At 35.3% G+C, this 23,406-nt stretch overlaps 1 long non-coding RNA gene across 7 annotated transcripts; it reads right to left on the reverse strand.

The window, feature by feature from the left end:
• Positions 1-1,356: 1,356 nt before the first annotated feature.
• Positions 1,357-8,671, reverse strand: LOC125493112 (uncharacterized). 7 transcript variants are annotated; one of them, XR_007269532.2, is made up of 14 exons: positions 8,334-8,671; positions 7,188-7,278; positions 6,882-6,951; positions 6,663-6,785; positions 6,442-6,534; positions 6,178-6,250; positions 4,961-5,081; positions 4,616-4,707; positions 3,195-3,424; positions 2,833-3,108; positions 2,025-2,746; positions 1,863-1,932; positions 1,670-1,768; positions 1,357-1,592 (listed from the first exon to the last, which is right to left on the reverse strand). It is a non-coding gene; the product is annotated as an uncharacterized LOC125493112 (long non-coding RNA). The 7 variants fall into 7 exon arrangements; XR_007269527.2 differs by having other exon boundaries at positions 4,616-4,847; positions 6,178-6,275; XR_007269528.2 differs by having other exon boundaries at positions 2,025-2,091; positions 2,230-2,746; positions 4,961-6,275.
• Between the last annotated feature and the right edge of the window lie 14,735 nt (positions 8,672-23,406).

Genomic DNA, 23,406 nt, shown 5'->3' on the forward strand with positions numbered 1-23,406 from the left:
TGATGACAGTGAGAGAGAAGGGAGGAGGGTCAGAGAGGCGTGCGTGAGAGAGAAGAGAGGAGGGTGAGAGAGGCGTACGTGAGAGAGAAGGGAGGAGGGTGAGTTTTAATTTATGCGAAACCCTAGTTAAAGCCCTTGCAATTTCTTTTAAATTAAAATAAAAAAAGCACATAAAGGGTTGCGTTTTTTTTTAAAACGCAACCCTTTATTACTTAAAGGGTTGCGTTTTCAAAAAAAACTGCAACCCTTTACAACTTAAAGGGATGCGTTTTCAAAAAAATGCAGCCCTAATTACTTATAGGGCTGCGTTTTTCGGCTAACCGCAGCCCTTCACTATTAAGGGTTGTATTTTTAGAAACACGCAGCCCTTGCACCGCAGCCCTTCCGTTTTTTTTCCCTAGTTGGGCAACTTGATTGTCAGGATCTTTTGGTGAGAAGTAGTTTCTTGGAATTTTCGGTCAACTTTTCGATTAAGGTTGCTCAACTTTTGTTAAAATTGTTGGGAAACGTTCTTGATGTTGTCTAGGATAAAGAAGGGTGTCCGGGGATGGACCACCTTGAGGGTTTGAGGTGTTTGGGAAGGTGGTTGGGGTTTGTTTGAGAATTGATTTTGTGGGGGGGGGGGGTTGTTGAAGTTGTTTCTAGCATTTGGATGTAAATAGGGAGCTCCTTGATTTGTTTGATAGTTAATTGTTCCACCAAATTACGGCGGTTAAAAAGTGCCCTATTGCGGCGGTTTTGGACGCGCAGCAATTAAGGGGGCAGCAATCGGTATTAAATATATTGTTGTGGTTTTTAACCGCAGCAATTTTTACAAATATTGCTGCGGTTTTAAGAACAAACCGCATCAATATTATAAATTTTTGGTGACATGTCAGGTTAATATTGTTGCGGTTTTGGGTCCAAACCGCAGCAATATTAATTTTTTCTGATGACATGTCACCTTGCTGACATGTTATATTGCTGCGGTTTGGCCAAGAAACCGCAGCAATATTGCTTTTTTGTACAAAAAAAAGCAATATTGCTGCGATTTCTGGCCAAGAACCGCAGCAATATTACTTTATTTTTTCTTGTTATATATTAGTGATGAGGAAGCTATATATGCAACCTTGATAAAGCTATGCAGCAATAATGCTAATAAATTTTCTGCATAAATTTTGGCAGAGCTCCGTTTGTAAATTGGATAAACCCATGATAGGGAATTAACCTGTACAACCAATAACATCTCCTAGATCCACCATCCAAGCACTCTAAGTGGGCGAAGGGTCCAAAAAGGATGAGCGAGTTCCAAAATCCATCAAACAACCACCATGATCTCCAACATACATCATCCAATATTCAATCCAACAACCAACATCATAAATACAATTCCATAATAATCCAAGAAAAATATTTAGCGCAATACAACATATATATATCATGAAATCCATCAATACAATGTATATATTCGTCTAAAGTTAGAAAAACAAAGAATATAACATAAACTAACTATTCTACGCAATGCACTCATCAACAAAGTATCTTGCCCACTTATTCTTCACCTCATTGATTTGATCCTCCGTATAAGGATCTTTGGTAAAGGTTTGAGCAACCTGAAAATAATGTACCAAAGTTAGCATCAAATAGTTAAAATATATTAAATATGAAATGAATAATTATATGAACTTACTTTGTCCATATCCAACGAACCAAAATATGAAGCGAGTACGACAAAAATGTACCGCATCACAAAATAACCGCACTCCGTGCCTCCTTTTTGTTGCGCGCACTTTATCAAAAGTTATAAAAATATGAGAAAACTTACCGTATAATGAGAATAAAGTAAGCTTTAAATTGAAGCAAGCAATTCGATCAATACATACCTCAACATATTTCCTCAAAAGCTTCTCTCGACAAACTCTGTGGCCGCTCATCCTAAACCTCCTAAAAGCACTAGATAACACAACATTGTTTGATTTATTCTTTAATTGTGGAATGTTAACATCTCAATTCATTATAAGTATATCAAACATATACCAACTTACGCTATCATAGGTGTTTTAAGCTTTAACTTCCGCTGTTTGTGAAAGCTGCCAGAATCGAAGGTATAAACTATCCCGGGCAAGGGACATATGACAAGGAGCATCCAATGTTGGTTATTGCAAGATTAAACAACAATAATTACTTAAAAAATCACATATCATGCAACAATAAATATTTGTAGATATTAAGAAAAAGAAAGAATATTACTCTTGAAAGATTGGCGCGAACATGATACTAGCATCTACATCGACGCATCCAACCATGGCATGCAAAATGTACTGTGTTACCTCCTCCGATGATGTATGGGACTCCATAACGGTGCTTTGCGGACACATCCAACAAACACTTCCAATAGAATCCCCAAATCCATCCAAGTCCGACTGCGTAGCTCTACAAATTGGCAAAGGTAAACTACATGTGAAGGAGATGGCCCAGATGGTGGATGTGTAGGTGACTGTGAAATCATCACATTCTGCATATATGTGGCGATGTCCTCGCTCCACCTTTCACTCATTTTCCGTATGAGTTCCTCCTCTTGCTCCTTACTCGGTCTCATATACTGCCTAGGTACATGCCCAAAAGCCTTGGTGTAGCCAACATTCACGCCCCCAAAACCATAACAACGACTCGAATGATCTGGCTTCTCTCCAAGAGCCATAAAAAGGGCATCTCTGTTACGAACCAGAACGAACTCACCCTTGGCTTGCTTCTCCTTGTACTCCAACTGCCCAAAAAGCAAGTAATAATGTAGTTAATAAATGAAAAAAATATTCATGTCAAACTAAAAGTTAATTATAATGATATACATACGTATTTGTCAGCTGCTTTCTTTGTTTCCTCAGCTGGAATAAATCTCTGTTTAGTAACAGGATCTTTCGTATGCATCGCGCACCACCAATCATCACCCCGGTTAAAACTGGAGGACACCGAGGAGGATGTTGTACCAGATGACGATCCAGAATCAAAACTAGGTGGATCGAATTTCTCCTGCCTCCACAACTCTCTAGCATCTCCATAGCTCCTCTGACCTAAGTGGTGATGATGTGTGTTCTTCTTTGTGCTCTCAAGCGCCTTTTCTCGCTTTTTCTACAAAAATAAACAAAATACATTAAATTAGTATAATATTATTTAAATCAATAAAAACCAAGTTAATAATTAAATTATAAACTTACTATAGCATCATCTGACATCATCCTTTCTTTGAAAATGGCCCAATCCTCCTCCTTCTTGATGTGCTTGTACACGTCTGGCGGACTATCACCTAACTTCTCTTTTTTTATCTAACTCTCGTCATTGTTATCCAACCAGATACCAATTTGCTCTTAAAATCCCTCCATCTGACGTTCACAGCACTCAAGTACTGCTTCTTGTATGAAACCTCGTCGGGAATGTGAAACATGTTCTGTTTTTCAAAATAGGCTAAAAAGGGTAATCTTGGTTCTAACTTGCTTATATGTTGTATTACCAATCAAATCTACCAATAAATACACAAAACTAAGTATATATGATATATTAGAGGTGTTTACAACTTAAACTAGAATGAAACAACTCGTATTCATTCATTTGGGAAGAAAATGCCCAAAATGGCCTAAATGGGCTAATTTTTTGGTTCCAACTTGCCTATATGTTGTATTACCAATCACATCTAACAAAAAATACACAAAACTAAGTATATATGATATATTAGAGGTGTTTACAACTTAAACTAGCATATAAAGCCTAAAGAGACCCCCTAAAATCTCATTTAGAGACCACATGAGAGGTGGTCTTCAGCTCACGGGTCTCTCAGGATAAATAACCACTTATTGTGGGTGGTTTCTTAATTTGATAAAAGAGACCACTTCCTTAAAATAAGTGGTTATTTAGAATTAAATAAGGAAAAGAAAAAAGGATAAGACGCCACATTTTACAGATAGGTGGTCTTTTTTATCTTACAAAGAAATCATTTTTAATATGTAGGTGTCTTTTATCATTCCTTAAACACCACCTGAAAGAAGAAGGTGATCTCTTTAACCTGTTTTTTTTTTATAAAAAACGACAATAAAATATTTTAATATTATTATACGCGCGCCTTCTCCAATCTGTTTCACTTGCTCCAATTTACATATATAGAACATTTAGGCACTTGTATTGAAATAATTCAAATGACTTTAAAATTGGAATACTTTTTCATTCATTTAATATCATTCACTACAAATTCAGAAATAATGTTTAAAAGATTCCAAAAATTCAACTAAGTTATAAAAAAGTAATAGAACACCTAGGCCTATCGTTTCTTCCAATTCATGTGCACAAAATAAAAGCACCTCCCTAATCCCGCTCAAAAAGAAAATACACACATCCTAATTAAAATGGTCATTATCTTCCAATTCTTCTTCATCCACTTGTTTATACTCATCCACATAATTGATCCACAAGTCTCTAAGCTCATCAAGCTTATTTTGAGAAAATTCAGTTGTAACTCCGCCAAAGTACTGCAAAATATAATATTAAAAGGATAAACATACAAGCTGAATATGCTATAACAAAACAATTAATCGACACGTGACAAATACATTCATAAATATAATATCAGTGTTCTTAAGAATGATACCTTATCAGGAATCGCTTGTCGCCTTATTAGTGATAAGTTCACAATTGTAAAAAAGTTGCAGTCTTGTAGAGGCCAAAACAGGGACCTGCAGGCTGCCAGATTCACATTTCAAACAAGCGACCTAAGTTAATAAACCAACCTTGTCAAGCAAAGGTCCTTGCAGTCTGAACTTCATCATAAGATATTGAATCAATTTCATCAAACTTCTAATTGTTAAAAAGTTCCCATTTGACTGCATAGAGTATCAAAGAGCCGAATGGCAGGTAAGGCAATTATTGAAAAAACATTCATATGAATAAAATCTAAGACTCGAATCGAAAAACTGAGAGAGGACATCATTCTTACCACCAGGGAGAAAGATATAATTCATGCTAGATACTGAATGAGCTGGTAAACACTACAAGTTCAGTCACTGGAGACTGGAGTTTGGTACTCCGAATTTCAAAGACCACGAACATGACTCCACCTGTAATGGATACGATCGAGCTAAAAACAGGAAAAACTAAAAAGAACTGCCTATGCAGAATTAGGCAAAAACTGTTAAGTATCAGCATTGAAAAAAGTTTCAATCCATTGACTAGCAAGGCAAAGCGTTCTTCTAGCACAGTTGGTTAGGGTACCCGTTTAGTAAGCGAGAGGTCTTGAATTCGACTCTCAATAAGAGCATTAGTTTTGATTTTCTTTTAAACAGCAGATGGCAGAATTAAAGATATTATAACAGGTTATAGCTTCTGTCGACATGTAATATTTGAGACGTTCACATAATCACATCCAATAGCCTGGACTTATTTTCATTGTCTGTTCTTGTACTCAGGGTTGTGTTCGCAAGTACAGATATTTGTCAATTCTAATGCTTCCTTTGTGAACTGTTTGCTTATACCAGAAATTCTGCTTCATCTAAACTAAGACAAAAGGAAATTAAGTTCACAAATGATACTTAGTATAGTATTATGGCAAAATTTAATCCAGTAACATCAAGCACTCCCAAAATATTACATATAAAACTCCAATAACACCTATCGTGGACCTTTTCAATAGTTCAATTTGAACTGAACACTTCCAATACTATTACCCCAAACATGAACACCATCACAATGTCTCATTTGACTGCCATTTATTACTTCTATACACACTAAAGCAGTAGACGGTTGTCTTTTGGGTCAATGGCCTAATGTAACAGTATCAATAACCCATCAAGGAAATCACCAGAATTTGCAGAAACCCCCTATAATGACCTCCAAGCCTTAATTCACCATCTTTTTACTAAACCCAGTTTCAGAAATACCCAATTCGATTAATTTACAACCTATATCAATAATCCATCAAGGAAACCACCAGAATTCGCAAAAAAGCCATTGATCTAGCAGAAAACTCAGTGGAAACAAGTGAAATTGAAAACCCATGTTCTAAACTACATTCCTTTAACTTTAAAGCTAGCAATTTTTCTTGTAAAATAGGTAGTGTAAGGGAAGATGACAGATGAAATGAAACTTGACAATGAGAATAATGAAGATAACAATGAAGATGAGAGTGATCAGAACGATACAAGAGTATAAAGCTACCTTCAAAATGCGCATTTGTTGTTGTTGTTGTCTGGTGAAGGGAACGATTCTTTGACGTCGTAGTTGTCTCGCACTGTAGGATGAGCATAAGGTGGAATCTAAAATATAATCAACGAAAAGATGACAAATTGCATTCTATGCTTCAGAATTATGCAGAAAAATCAAACAAATAGAACAAATTGCAATGTTCCAGCTGGTGTTCGTTTTGGTATTAACTGTTGATTATAATCACAAACACGAAATCCACAATAAAAATGGACATACCTCGTCCCATGACTTCCCCAGCGCAAGACGTGGATAAAGTGGTGCTTTAGGGTTTGCAAATGTTATGGAATTTGAAACTGCCACCACCTTTGGCTGCACAAATCATGTTGACACATTAATTTTGGTTCACCCAAGATAGAACTTCTAGAAGTAATCAAAGTGAAATGCAGCAAAAAAACAGTTATCATCATAGAGATCTGAACAAGAAATTTTTCACCCACATTGGACAAGCCGCCTAAAAATAATGCAAATGAGAAATCAGCACGCTAATTGATCAGAAGGAAACGCAGAGTAGCTTTTCCATTCTTTGTGTAATCTGAATTGTTGGTGTTTGCAAACATGTACTGGAATAAGACATTCAACAAAATAATGATTAATCCAAATGCTCCACTAAGAAAAGGATTAACAAGAATAGATTACTTTCCTCATAGTATAAGTACCTTTATTGGTGCTGAGCATATATATGGAACTTGATCTATTACATCAGTTTCTGAATGACAGTCTGACGAGCTTCCATAAGTAAGAAAGTGCATAATTAGAATACTGCCCTTAAATTAAAGCAATAGTATAGCTTCTGCCTTCGACCAAAGAAGTAAAGTAACAACATGATAATATAACAACAGAAGTAAGGACACAATTCATGACGGGCGGGTCAACAAGAAAAGGAATAATGCTAAAAACTGACTGCAAAAGAAACAGAAAAACAACAATACAGCCAGTGTAGAAGAGGCAGCTAGAGACCATACTTGAAATTTGCAGGAGAGAAAACTCCAATCCAGTCATCTGAAGTTGGGTTGGGAGAACAAAGGTTTATGTCTATCCACTCTGCATCTTCACCTTGTAAATGATAATCATACAATTATTGCAATCAAATCTATGTTTTGTAAGGAGAACTTACAAATATACAATACAATGAAGGAAATGGATACTAGATTCATTATTATGCACATTCCGTCATAGATCATCACAAAGATAGGAATGCAGATCCTCCAGTAAATGAGTAAAGTTTATCTTAGATTCTTAGGATGCACTATAGTAGTTTGAACAGTTCCTCAAATTTACATACCTACGTAACACCATCCAAAAGAATACTTCATTTAAGTGGTTTATTTAACAAAGGGCAACTTTTGAAGAATGTTTAGACAATTCAACCTAAAACCAGTTATTATACAATTATTTTTAAAAGTTGTAGTCTTTTAAAATTTTCATAACATTTGATATCAACTGTAGATGATGTATCACCTTCAATTAATAAAATTTAATTTATCTTTCCCCTTTAGAAATTCTTTTTCTCCTAACATTCACATTAAAAAAATAAATTGTTTTTCCTTCTTATATTTGCCTCTTTTTCTAATAAAATAAGCAAAAATCAACTTCTTTAACCTCTTCAATAGCCATAAACAAAGGGAAACAATTCTAAGTATCAAAGATTCAATCTTTGATCACATTATAAGACCTACACATTCAACTAAATAAGAAAAACACAAAAAAAAGAGGTTACCTTCAAGCCGAGTACAAGTGGAGAAGCTACAATGGAAGCATGTGGGTGTAAAGCAGGAGTAGTACCCAAAATATTAATTTTTGATAAAGGTTGTTCAACGAAAAGATGACAAATTGCGTACACCAAACAAAATCAGCATAAAAGTATAACAACCAATTCAAAACATAATGCCATTTTAATTTTCAAACACCAATAACACCCAAATCAAAGTACAACAACAAAATCAACATTTATAACAACTCTAGATTATATAATCTGATATACTCTCTGATATATAAACACTCATAACAAGTAAAATTGCAATTTATTTTCCAATTCTCATGAAATTGATGAAACCCTAGTCTCTAAAGTAAAACAAGAAATCAAGAAATTTGAGCAAATTGAGGTGTACCTAGTCACGAGTCTTGGAGGTCCACTGTCGTTCGTCCACCGTCCACCGTCGTCCATCGAGTTTCGTGCAATTCTACTGCTGCAGGTAGGCCGTAGGTGAGGCAGTGAGCCATGTAGAAGATCTGAGTCACAACTCACAACACCAACACGAAGCAACCAGCAGGAGGTTCGATTGCCGAGTCACGAACGTCTTTAGGTTCGCCGGTGAGGCCGTATGAGAGAGAAGTTAAAGGGACTGTATCTCAGATTGTATGAGAGAAAAGGGAGTTTTTGAGAGATGTGAGAATTGAGCGTGAATGGGTTAAGATATTCTTTTTAAAAAAAAAAAAAATTGGTGTTACTACTTACATCCGCCACTGCAGCATATATGGATGAAAAAATATTTTTAAAAAGATATAAAATTAAAAATCACCCCTTAATAGGAATAAGTGGTTTCTTTAATATTGAACATTCTTGAGAAGGTTTAAAGAAACCACCTTTTAAAGAAAGAGGTCTCCTTTATCATGTTATAACAGACCACTTTTCTAACAAATTAGGTGTTTTTAGCTGAATAATCACTTATGTCATTAAGGAGGTCTCTCATAGGTGATACTTTTGCACCTATTTGTAGTAGTGTATGAAACAACTCGTATTCATTCATTTGGGAAGAAAATGGCCCAAAATGGCCTAAATAGGCTAATTTTGGTTCCAACTTGGCTATATGTTGTATTACCAATCAAATCTAACAATAAATACACAAAACTAAGTATATATGATATATTAGAGGTGTTTACAACTTAAACTAGCATGAAACAACTCGTATTCATTCATTTGGGAAGAAAATGGCCCAAAATGGCCTAAATGGGCTAATTTTGGTTCCAACTTGCCTATATGTTGTATTACCAATCAAATCTACCAATAAATACACAAAACTAAGTATATATGATATATTAGAGGTGTTTACAAATTAAACTAGCATGAAACAACTCGTATTCATTCATTTGGGAAGAAAATGGCCCAAATTGGCCTAAATGGGGTAATTTTGGTTCCAACTTGCCTATATGTTGTATTACCAATCAAATCTACCAATAAATACACAAAACTAAGTATATATGATATATTAGAGGTGTTTACAACTTAAACTAGCATGAAACAACTCGTATTCATTCATTTGGGAAGAAAATGGCCCAAAATGGCCTAAATGGGCTAATTTTGGTTCCAACTTGCCTATATGTTGTATTATCAATCAAATCTAACAATAAATACACAAAACTAAGTATATATTATATATTAGAGGTGTTTACAACTTAAACTAGCATGAAACAACTCGTATTGATTCATTTGGGAAGAAAATGGCCCAAAATGGCCTAAATACATTAAACTAAGGTAGGAGAAATGTGTTTATCATAGTGTCTTTCCACATCACATCCAACAAGGTAGGAGAAATGTGTCTCCATGAACAATTTATGTTCAGCTTCCGTATAGAAAGACCGATCCAAATACCATACTTGGCTCGCCATTTACCTAGTAAAGAAATAATTAGAAATCCAAACATGAAATTGTAATAAGCTAAGTATGGTAAATTACATCTATTTACCTGTTGGTCTTCCATAAGCATCAAACTCTAAGACCATATCTCCTGTGTTGCGGAGATTCATCGTGGGACCTCGTTTACTCTTTCTGGATGCCTTTGGATTCCCGCTTGACTTCTTCCCGCTAGCAAAATATGTAGTGATCTGATGTGGATCTAAGAATCAAAATAAGGAAATTAAATTAGAGAACGAACAAGTAAATTACATAGTGAATATTTACAATATGGAAATAAACGCGAACCTGAGGGGATTTGTTGCCCAGGACCTGTCACCTCAATGCCAAGTAAAGCATTCCTATCAGCCTCTAGCTCAAATCTCTCCATCCATGCATCTTTCGCATCTGCAGCACGATCATTGTCCTCTCCCTGGTCAGGCTCCTTTTCTGGGTGAAAAGGGGCATCAGACTCCGATGAATAATCGCTCAAATCGTCACTAGCCATATCTGTAGCATATACATAGAAACAAGAAAGAGTGTTAACAAAATGTAAAACAATACACATCATCACATCATTATAACAAAATCCAAAACAAGACAAATTACTCATATAAAACATTTTTTACCTTTAATTTTGGTCAATAGGTTGCTCGATGACTGTTATACCTTCTTGGTGATCAATTCGCATGTAACTATTTTCAGTATCAGACATATTCATCATATCATCATTTGGGATTGAGAAAGGGGGGATATCATCAAACTTATCATATTCTTCTTCGTCGTCAACATCACCTACTCCTAAAATTCGCCTTTTACCATTAACAACAATGCACCACTGAGTGTCTACGGATCAGATACATAGACACTTGTTTTGCTTGCGATGCGAGGATAAAAGGTTCTTCAGTGTCACGCAGACGACTCATATCGACTAGAGTAAAACCGCACTCATCCTTTGCAAACCACGTCTATTATCCGCCACTTGCATCGAAAAATAGGCATAGTGAAGTCACAATAATCGAGCTCCCATATTTCTTGAATGATCCCATATATGATTGTGTAGCATCAATCGGAGTTTTATCCTTTGCACTCGCATACTCCCTAGATGATGCAATCGTTGAAACCCCACAATTCAGGACCACCTTTGATTTCTAATCCTGACGTTTAGTGTAAAAGGTATAACCATTGATATCATAACCTTCATAGGAGTTAAAACTGTCACGTGGACCGTATGCCAACCACTTAATTGTATCAGGTACATTATGGTTGTTTGCAGACAATTCACCAATTACTTTATTGTGAAACCAGTCAATGAACGACCTGTTGTGCTCATTCATCAATGCCCTCTCCCCTTTTGACGGATTTTTGTGACGCAATTCACACATATGTCTTTCTAAGTATGGATTAACTTCAGTAACATGGTGCAACACGAAAAGATGAGCTTTATGCAACTCATCCAATGAAGGTGCAATATGTCGCATTCCGACCCCACCTTTGCCTTCTAATCTACCCTCGTGTCTCGACTTTGGAAGACCTATCGTCACAGCCTTAGCAAAATAAGAAGAAAATATCCTCCAACCTCTTGGCAATTGTTCCTTGAATAATACTCGCCTCTGGTCTTGCTGGATTCTTACTTTCTTTTTCAAAGAACCCATATGTCTCTCAAAAGGGTATGCCCATCTTAAAAACACAGGACCAACAAGTTTAATCTCCCTTACCAAATGAAGGACTAAGTGAACCATAATGTCAAAAAAAGAAGGTGGAAAATACATCTCAAATTGACAAAGTGTTATCACCACCTCATTTTGCAAAGCATCCAACTTCTCAGGATCAAGTACCTTGTTGCATATGGTATTGAAAAATGAACACAACCTCGTGATAGCAAGTCTGACATGTTTTGGAAGAATCCCGCGTATTGCAATCGGCAAAAACACTTGCATCATCACATGACAGTCATGAGACTTCAACCCAATTAATTTCATTCAGTCATAGAAAAAGTCTTCTCATGTTAGATGAGTATCCGTGGGAACCTTAATACCTATAAACACTCACAGAACAATCGTTTCTCTTTCCTAGACAATGTATAGCAAGCTGGAGGCAAATACGTTGTTGTTCCCTTTCCTTTCTTAGCCTTTTCCTTAACCTTTGGCCATAAATTAGGCCGAATCTTCAATTTCTCCATATCTCTACGAACCTTAAGACCATCCTTAGTCTTTCCTGGCATATTCAACAAAGTACCAATAATTGCATCACAAACATTTTTTTCAATATGCATTATGTCGAGACAATGTCTAACTAATAAGGAAGTCTCCAAAATATAGACTCTTTTTCCAAATGACACCATCGTCTTCCGAAAGTTTAACCCCCTTACCAAATACTATTCCCATCCCCTTAACACGATTATAAACTTCTTTTCCAGTTAACGGTCTAGGAGCTGGAGCATTTTCAACAACTCGTTAAATGGTGCTTTTTTCTTTCGATATGGATGAGAACTATGTAGGAATTGCCTATTAATGATATAGACATGTTTCCCACAATGTGGCAAATGTGTAGCCTCCATACCATTCTCACAAATGGGACATGCCTTTTCCCTTTGACCTTATACCCCGTTAAATTCTCAAAGCAGGATAATCATTTATAGTACAGAATAGCATAGCCCGAAGCCTGAAATCTTCATTAGAATACGCATCAAACACCGTAACACCTTCGTCGCACATCTTTTTAGATCTTCGATGAGAGGTGCAAGATATATGTCTATATCATTTCCCGGCTGCTTAGGCCCAGAAATTAAAAGAGACAACATAATATACTTCCGCTTCATGCACAACCATGGAGGAAGATTGTATATCACTAAAAGAAAGGCCAAGTACTATGTTGACTACTCAAAGTACCGTAAGGGTTCATTCCTCCGTACACAATGCAAGTCTCAAGTTCCTAGCTTCCTGACCAAAGTCTCTATATCTGGAATCGATAGCTTTCCATTGAGGAGAATCTGCTGGATGCCTAAGCATCCTCTTTCTTTCTCGATCAGCATGCCATCTTAGGTTTTGTGCATCTTCTTTATAGAAAAGAGCCTCCTAAACCTTGGCACAACTGGAAGATACCACAACACTTTCGCAGAAGGACCAGTATTGCCCGGTCCAGGCACAACCCCATCCGACAATTTGTAGCATGTCATTCCTAAAGGTCCGCATACTCATTTCGATACAACATGCAATCATTCGGACATGCATCGATGCGCTCATATTCCAAACCCAAATGACACATTAATTTTTTGGCATAGTAGGTAGATTCTGGTAAAAAATACCCTCGGAAACATATCATGTAAAGCTTCTAAGAGTTCTGTGAAGCCTACATCAGTCAAATTATGTTTCGCTTTTATGTTGAAAAGAGTTAAAACCCACTCAATTGAGTGTATTTTGTACACCCTGGATAAAGGGGTTTCCCAGCAGCTTCAGACAAATGTCAAACACTCGTGGCCGCTCATTAAAATGGTCACGAGCCCCTTCCAACATCTCACCTATTCGATCACCAAACTCTTCATCCTCAGTGTCACTATTATCTCCGTTGTCATTTTCATCACCTACTACATCATCACCTTCAATCCTAACATGATCTTCTATCACAACTTCATTCTCAACCCCGACATTCGACATATCAATCTCTAATGAATACTATCCAACATCAACATTAACCCTATCCTGAGTATATTTTCCCTGCTCACATGCCATAACCAAATATAATACTCAGCCCTAAATCCACGACGGATAAGATGATCCCTTATGGTCCTAATATCAGAAATCATATTCACATTGTAGCAATCAACACATGGACAATAAATCTCAGCCTCGCAAGTAAGTTGTTGATGTTCTACAGCACGTTTACAAAACTCATTCACACCTTCTACGAACTCCAACGTATTCCGCTTTCCATACATCCAACTTCGATCCATTTCTAAAAACCCACAACACATACATACAAATTATTATCAATTTAAAATTCACATAACTCCAACACATACAACAAACTAATATTCAATGCATGCTTCCATTGGGTCCTTATCACTCCAACCTAACCCATCCTTAAACGTCCAATCCCACTAGTGAATGCATGTATCATCTTTGATTCTAAGTGAAATTCGGCAGCATTTCCCTTTAGTTCTCCAAGTACACGATAAAGATAATTGTTTATCTTATATGTACCCGGAGAACAAATTAGGGAAATGACTAACCGTATTTCACTTAGTATCAAAGAATCAACACACAATCACCACCTAAGTGAGATGTGACGTTTAAGAACAGTCCCAAAACGGGGACTATTCAAGACTTACTCCTAATGAGTAAGTCTTAAACGGGTATCTAGGCAATATGATGTGCATAAAAACAATCGCATTCAAGCGATTTCAAGTATTCACCAAACAATAATCGCATTCAAGCGATTTCAAGTTATCATCAAACAACAATTACCAAACCATTCCTTAGATTTCCCTTCCCCTCTTATTGGTGAGTCTATCAATATAAAGGCATTGCATGGTGCAACATTTTAAACAAAAAATTACAAAAACATCACAATAACTTAAGCATAAACAATCCCGTATAACATATTAGGGCATACAAAAACTAAAGCAAAATTATCACAAAATCAGTTTTTAATACTCAAATCATATAACTAAGCATATATATACTTTATACTAATCATTTTAAACTACAATTTAAGCCAAACATTTATTAAAACACTAATTAAGAAAAATTTACAAAAAAACTAACCAAAGATGACAAAACGGCGAGGAACACCAGAAATTGAGGGAGAAGCACCGGAAATTCAGAGGAGAAGCACCGGAAATTTGAAGTGGCGCCGGTGAAATAAAAGCGGAGGATCGAATTCTTGGAGCAACGAAGGAGAGAAGCGGAGCAAACCGAACTCGCCGAAAAACGATAGAGGAAATCGCCGGAAAACAAAGGAGTGAATCGCCGGAAAGTTGTTGCAGACGTCGCCAGAAGAACGAATTCGCCGGAGGAGAGAGAGAGTGTGTGTGAGAGAGAGTCGAGAGTGTGAGAGAGCGAGTACTGTGAGTGAGAGAGAGAACTGATGTGAGAGTCGTAAAATTAAAACCCTCCCCCCTTTTTTTTTTTGGCTGCCAACTAATATTGTTGCGGTTGCCACGTAGGACCGCAGCAATATATTAAAAAAGTATTTTTTTTAATATATTGTTGCGGTCCTACGTGGAAACCGCAACAATACTAGTCGCTGTGGACCCCACATGCTTTTCAAAATTGACCCGTTAAACAATATTGCTGCGGTTTTTGACGGGAACCGCAGCAATATTGTCATTTTCAATTTTATTTATTTTTTTTGCTTGTTATACTGTTGCGTATAGGTAAAACCGTTGCAATATCAGCGCAGCAAATAGCATTTATTCTACTAGTGTTGGAATAGAGGGTTGCCAACCTCGGCCATGGCTTCACTTACCTTACTTGAGGAGTCAAAAAATATTTCCTCCTTGGTTTGATGCTCATATAACCTCCGAAATTGCCTCAAATTACAGTCGATTTTCGGGTCAAGAGGAGTAGTAAGGATACCTTGGGATCTCCTTATCATTCAACAAAGCTAAGCACACGGTTAGTAATGACAACACAATATCGAAAATGAAATAAAAAGCAATTGATGGGCAATAAACTAAGTTTAAACAACACATTAGTTTCCCGACAATGGCGCCAAAACATGATCGGTCCCCTATATGTCATTATTTCCTATGGTTCCAAATCAAGAATAAAATCCACGGAGAAGCAAAGGGTTTTACACTTAATTCGAGATGCAATCAATTGACGGGGATTAAAAAGGGGGTTTAAGTGAATAACTAGACTAAATAAGGCAAATAAAATAAGAGTGATTAATTATTGAGACAAACACTAGGGATAGGGGGAATCATGAAACTCACAACAAAAATTTCAACAACATTGGTAGGCAATGGTTCAAGTCTATTGAGGGTCTTGATCCAACATCAAAAGGTTGCTCTCGCACACCTCTCAACACCGCCTACCCAACCCCGCCTATGAGGTCGTGGTCTACCCATCACCAAGTCATCACTAATATCAAGCTTGCTCTCGCACAATCCAACATTAGTACAAGATTCAAGCACAAAGGTGATCAAGTTTCATGCTTTAACAATAGAATACCTTGATTTGAGTACTAAAAAAACAATCACCAAAATCAACCAAACATCATTCAAAATCACCACAAAGTCCCATTATCCCCCCTTCCCTAGCTAGAAATCTAGCCTAGGAAGGAGAAAAACATAGTAACACTGGTAAAAGCAAAAAGAAGAGGAGCAAACATACTTAAACTACTAAGCATGATTAGTAAAAACTAGAAAGATTAAAATTTTGAACAATAGACTAATAAGACTAATCAAGGCAACCATAAACTAATTTAACCAAGCACAAAACTAAATAAATAACTAAAAATAAGCAAGGAAATAAGAATTAGAGACTCGAAATTACCAAAAATTGATGATTTAATTGATGAATATGAAGAACAAATGTTGAGTTATAACTTTCTCTCTCCTAAGAATGTGTTTTTCTCTCTCTAATTAACCTAGAAGAATGTGCTTATTACTTAGAACCCTCTTTCTTGGAATTAAAAACATAGCCTAAATGTCATAAGAGAGGCTCCATACTTGCAGTGCAAGCTCTAAGCTTAATGTGAGATACTTCTGCAGTAGGTCAAAGCTCCCGCTCCATGCGTGGAGCGCGAGCTCTGAGCCTAATGTGAGATATTCCTACAGCATGTCGAAGCTCCCGCTCCAGGAGGACGGAGCGCCAACTTCAATTTCTCAGCAGAACTGATGAATACATGGGATATTCGGAGCTCCCACTCCAGAGCTGGAGTGCCATCTTTGGCTCTATTTCTACTCTTCTTTGTAATTTGAAGCTCCCTCTCTCCATCCAAAGGTTCCCTTTTGCCATTCCAAGCTTCGACAATCTCAAGTAGGACACTACAAAACCTAAAAGAAGATAAGGACCAGTCATAGTATAGGGTGTTCACAACATTCAGTCTTCCCATGAAGAGAAAACAACCTATAACTCCCAAAGTAGACTCAAAATGCATGTAGCTAGTAGAATCACTAACGTTGAACAAAGGTTAAGCTAAATAAGCATAAAAATGGACTAAACAAGGGCTTAATGAGGGTGGAAATAGGTCATCAAAATGGACTTAAAAAGCCACTTATCATCACACAAACTCCTCGCGCGACCGGCTCAGATTCTTCTTCCCATCCTCTTGAACGGTTGCTAGTGTCGACTTCGTTGGGGCTTAGTGGTGGTGATAGTCAGTGGTTATCGGTGGTTGTCGATCTTATGTTTCATTCATTTTTTAACTCTATTTTTCATTTCATTCATCAGTTCTTTGAAGATTTTGTGATTTTGAATTGTTTTTGGGGTAATGGATGTGATTCTTCAGTTCTTCAAATAGTGGTAATATCTATATATTTTTATGATTTCATTTGTTATTTTTATTCTTTTATTTTTGTCATCTTAGTCGGTACCTTGTAATCTTAGTTTGTTTTTTTATAACTAAATGCCATCTTAGTTTGTGCTGTAATTAATCTTTTGTTCAACTCGTGGCATTCTTCTTTTTTGTTCTTCTTAGTTCTTTTTGTAATTTTAGGATTTGTAAAATTATAATTTATATGAAAGTATAAATATATTCAAAAAAATTATTTGTTGTAACTATTTTTGATATAGTTGCACTGTGATGCTGCATATATTGCTATAATTATTTTAGTGGGATGAAGTACTATATCATTTAACCTAAAAAAATAGAAAAAAAATTGCTAGCACCTATTGCTGCGGGTTTCACCTACAACTGCAGCAATAGATTAACATATTGTTGTTGTTAAAAAACCGCAGCAATATGTTTAACCTATTGTTGCGCCTTGATTTGCGGCGCCATGAAATATGCAGCAATAGGCCTTTTAAGAACCGCAGCAAAGCAACATTATTCTACTAGAGCAAGCAACCTCCCCCAATGAGATCATACTTTACCCCGGTTCCTTTCACTCAAAGACTCGTCAAAAAGAAATTGAATAAATTTTTTTTGAAGTTCTTGGAGACACGAAAAGGGTCCAAGCTCACATACCATTCAACTTAGCAATGGCACAAATGTCACTTTATGCCAAGTTCCTCAAGGAACTTATCTCTAACAAGAAAACACTTGAGGAAGTCCCCACAAACACTCTCATCACAGATATTAGCTCCATTCTCCAACACCAGCCACCCAAAAAGCTTGATGATTTGAGTTCATTATTAATACCATTGAAGATCGAAGATTTGGAACGCAAGGTGGCACTAGCCAATTTGGGAGAAAATGTTACCCTTATTGTAACAACCCGGATTTATGACCAACCTAATTAAGACCTAAATGCAGCAGAAAACCTAATTCGGACTATTACCAACTTACTCACCACGAGTGTGAAGCTCAAAAACCTTGACTTATTAAAACTTTTAGACTATAATGACTACATTGAAACCTCCAAACTCTAATAAACTATATTAAGTGAATGATCCTAAACTTTTAAAGAACTAGATTTATTTTTAAAATCCTAAAGAAAATTCGACAGAGTTCCGTTTGTAATACGGAACGCCTAAAACTTAATTCAAGACTCGCATCCGCATCATAAACATGTATCCTCAAAACCCAACAACCAAAACCAGTCTAGACTTTACAAACTCAACCAAAATAAATTAAAAACCTTTATAAAAACTCTTCTCTTAACTATAAAAGATTTAGTAAGAAATATTACGTTTTAAACTTTGCTTGTAAACTTATAAAACATTTAAGTAAGAAATCTAACATTTTACAAATCATAACAAGGCAACTACTTCTGTCAAATGGCTCCTTAGTTAAACCAAAAGCTATAACATAACATCTGTACTTTGTAAATAATAAAAGACTTGGTTTTAACTAACTCAGTTGTATAAAGCAATCAACATTTCCTAGTTGCACATAAAACATTAAACAACATAAACCATACAAATGACTTCATTATTCTAACTTGAACTTTCATTTAAGTGTCTAACTAAAACCTTTTACCAAATTAATTTGAATCGCCTTACTTTATATAAAAATATCTAACATTCATAGTATATATTTGGATAATTAATAATTCATTAGAGAACAATTATATGAAAAAGTAGAGTTTTAAAATGAACTATACAAAATATACGTTTTGGGTAGAAACTTTAAATGAGCATAACTTACTCCTATGAGATCCCTATCAAGTTTTTCTTGAGCCTATCTAAATTAAAATTTTGATGCGAACAAGTTTTGTGAAATAGTATTTTTGTTAAAAATGCCCATAAACTATTGAAGCACGCAATTTACAAAGCTGACATGTTTTGCTTACGAATTACAACACTTTATTGTTTAACATAGCATTAAAATACAAACATTTCATTCAATCAAACCTCAAACCATCGCAACTCACACTAATAAGTTTAATCATCATTTTGCCAATCCAAACTAACTATTCTACTCAATCAATTCATGCTCACAACCTTCAAATCAAAAACCCCAATTCAATTTCAATCACAAACCCTAAATTCTTAAACTTGGGAAAAACTAAAATTAAATTAGGAACTTAACTAACCCACGATTATGGAAGATAAAGGATGAAGTAAGCCTGGAAATTTGATCATAAAACATGGACTAAACACCCCCAAATGAACAAAAACGTGCTCTTACTCCCTCCTCTTCGTGTGTCTTCTTTCTCTCATCTATCTTGTACATGCGTGCATCTGCTTAGATGCCACGGATACCGTGAATGGCTCGCTAGAGCTCGCCATCCTCCACTTACTCTTCTCTTTCCTTTGAACTCCCTCTTCCCCCTTTCCCCCTTTCATCTCTTTTTCTCTGTTTTTCCTTTGCTGAAGAAAACAATATTACGCTTCACCTTTTCCTTTTGTTTTCTTTCTTTTTGTTTTCTCTCTTTTTTCAAACTTAAAATGATTACTTACTCCTATTCTTCCTTCCACGTCTATTTCTATTTTTTTTCCATTTTTTTCCCTCCATCTAATTTACTCTAATCTCCCCCTTGTAATCTATTTAGCCTTATTACCACAAATCTCCCTCCTTTTACATATATCTAAATACATCTATTTACCTTTTCAAAATATAATTTAAATACTGATACAATTTCATATAAAACAATAATAACCCATACTCGTTAAAATAATAAAACTCAATGTTTCTTGAAGTTATTCCATTAAAATGATATACAATAATTAATTCAATAAATATAATTAACTTTTCAATGATTCTATAATCAAATCCCTTTCCTTTAAATAAACTCGAGGACTATTAATATATAATCAGGCTAAAAAAAAACTTGGCAGTTGGCAGTTAATAGAAAACTCTTTAATTCAAGGGTATTACACTTATGCCACTCTCAATTGTAAAGAAGCATAATTTGGAGGTAAACCTACAAGGAGAGTGATTCAATTGGCAGATAGCTCGATCAAACTTTCCATTGGAGAGTTGAAAGATGTATCCTTGCAAGTGGAGAGTATAGCCATACAACCTGATTTCGTAGTAATAGATATTGAAGATGATTCGCATGTACCTCTTATTTTGGAGAGACCTTTCTTGAAGACAGTTGGGGTGCTTGTAGATATGGAAAGGAATGTTACAACATTAAGGGTAGGTAAAGAAAAGATGGAGTTTACTTCCAAGCAAACCAATGGGGCTCCACTTATTAAGAAATTAAATCGTGTTAATGCATATGTTGATGAAGTGGTGAGTCTCAAGTCTTGTAATGCACATGATTGGGTTTATGATGGATAGCATGACCCTTTGTGCGGTTTAATGCAAGCTATGGAAGATGGGAAAAAACTTAACTAGTGAAACTTATGGCTTGATACTTCAAAGATCTCCCCCCGTCAACTTTGAGGATTACTCATTCCGTCATCCATGATGTCGTAGCACATGGTCGAGCTATCGACCTTAAAAAGAGCACTCTCGGGTGGTAACACGTACTTATTGCTTTAGTTATATTTTTTTTCTTTTAATTTTCTCTACTTTGAGAGCTTTTATTTGGTTTTAGATTAGTGTTTCTTATTGTATGTACTCATTCATATACTTTGAGCCTCGTTTGGCATGTTGGTTTGTTGGTTTTCCTCCCCGCTCTCTTTGATTCTCTTATTCATGTATTGAGGACAATGCTTTTTCTGGCTTGGGGGAATAGCTACTCACTAGCTTGAGGGAAGTGTATTCTTTTTTATTTTTAACTTATCTTACTCGTTTTCTTTTTAAAAAAAATCTAAATCTAAAACACATTTTTTTCACTTTCTTTATTATATTTTTCTTCTTTTTGTTTTCTTTATCTTTCAAGTTTTGATTTCATTTCCTTTAATTCAAATAAAAACAAAATGAAAAAAAAATAAGTGTTAGTTTTGAATAAAATTTTGGTTTCCTTACCCAAGGAAGATGTTAATTGATGATATTTGTGGATTCCTTGCTTTGACTTTGAGTATATGCTTAGAGGCTCTTTTTGACAGCGTGTGAGCATGGGTTGTGGTGTTTTAGGAGATGATTAATCTTAATTGCATTAGGTACTACCAAAATGAAACTAATGAAAGCTCAATTGGATGTCTATTCTTGAATCTTGACTATGTTGCTCATGCTTGGATAATTTTAGCTTCAAGTATGTGGCCCCTTGTGTCACTAGATATGCTCATCATGTCCCCAAATAAGGCTCAACAAGAAACTAAGTTTTTACTTCTTTTCGTTTGTAATAAGTAGCATAAAAAGCCACAAATTCTTATTGATCCCTTTAGTGTGTACTTACTTCTTCCTTGTATAGCAAAATTTTCCGTAATAAGGCAAAAAGAAAAAGCCAAAAAAAACCAAAAAACCAAAAAACCAAAATGTTCTCAAATATTCCGTTCTCAATCGGAGCATTTATTTGATCTAATGCTCCGGTTGTTTAAAAATTTAGTGCATTTGACCACCAAATGCCGGAGCATTTGTGTGCTCCGATTTTCCCTTAACAACCAGAACATTTGAGAATATTTTGCTTTTAAAACAAATTGTTTAGGGTGTTTCATATTTTTAAAAACTGTAAGGTTTGTTTAACCGTCAATCATGGAGACAAAGTTGTGTTATTAAATTAGGATATTTTTCAAAAATAAAAATAAAATTAAGATTATGTAGAGTGTAAATGTTTGTTAAATTAATATTTGCAAAAGTTGTTATACAAGAGTTATAATTATTTTATGTATTTGTTACTGGTCAATATCATTTACCGAGACATTTGATGCATGTGTACTATGTTGAAACACAATGATTCCGCTGCTCCTTGTTGTGTTGTCCCTGTACAACTATAGCAAGCTGTACAATTTTTTTAAAAAAAAGAAAACATTCTCAATTGCCCTAGTTTTAACTGGAGCATTTATATGATGAAATGCTTCGTTTACTTAATAAATCGGAGCATTTGACCACCAAATGCTTTGGTTTTTAAGGAAAAACAAGAGCATTTTTGTGCTCCGGTAATCCCTTATCAACAGGGGCATTTGAGAACATTTTAAAAAAATTGTTTAGCATGTTTAACATTTTTAAAAAACTGCAAGTTGTATTTAAGCGTAAATCATGGAGAGAAAGTTGTGCTATTAAATTTGAATTTTTTAAAAAATGAAAATTAAACTTAATAATAGTGCAAACCCTTGTTCTTTGCTTTTTTCATGGATTCTATTTCTCTTCCTGAGAAGGAACGGAAGCCCTTCACAAAGGTTCAAGAGTTTCGATCTAGCTAAATATCTTATCCTAAATATTATAATATATATGATGTTGGTGTTTGGAGTTTTTAGATTTGGAGAAGATGTTGTATACAGTTGAAAAATGGTCTAGAGTGTAATATGTGTTAATTAATATTTGCAAAAATTGTTATATAGGAGTTATAATTACTCTGTATATTTGTTTAGTCAATATCATTTAATGAGATATTTGATGCATGTGTACTATGTTGAAACACAATGGGTCTATTGCTCCTTCTTGTTTTATTGTCGTCGTATAGCTATAGCAAGCTGTACAATTTTTATTTTTTTTAAAAGAAAACGTTATCAAATGCTTCGATTTCAATCGGAGCATTTATTTGATCAAATGCTCCGGTTATTTAAAAAATCGAAGCATTTGACCACCAAATGCTTTGGTTGTTAAGGAAAATCAAAGCATTTGTGTGCTCCGATTTTCCCTTAAAAACCGTAGCATTTGACAACATTTTCTTTTTTAAAATAAATTATTTAGGGTGTTTTATAGTTTTTGAAAACTTTAAGTTGTGTTTAACCGTCAATCATAGATAGAAAATTGTGCGATTAAATTAGGAATTTATAAAAAAAAAGAAAACTAAACTCAAAAAAATGCTTCAGTTTAAGGGGAAATCGAAGCATTTGTGTTCTCAAATGCTCGGGTTTTCCAATAACAACCGGAACATTTGAGAACATTTTTTAAAGAAAAAAAATTACTTAGGGTGTTTTATATTTTATAAAAATTGTTAGTTGTGTTTAACTGTCAGTCATGGA

The sequence above is a fragment of the Beta vulgaris genome, chromosome 9, assembly GCF_026745355.1.
Source record: "Beta vulgaris subsp. vulgaris cultivar EL10 chromosome 9, EL10.2, whole genome shotgun sequence".
NCBI classification, from domain to species: domain Eukaryota; kingdom Viridiplantae; phylum Streptophyta; class Magnoliopsida; order Caryophyllales; family Amaranthaceae; genus Beta; species Beta vulgaris.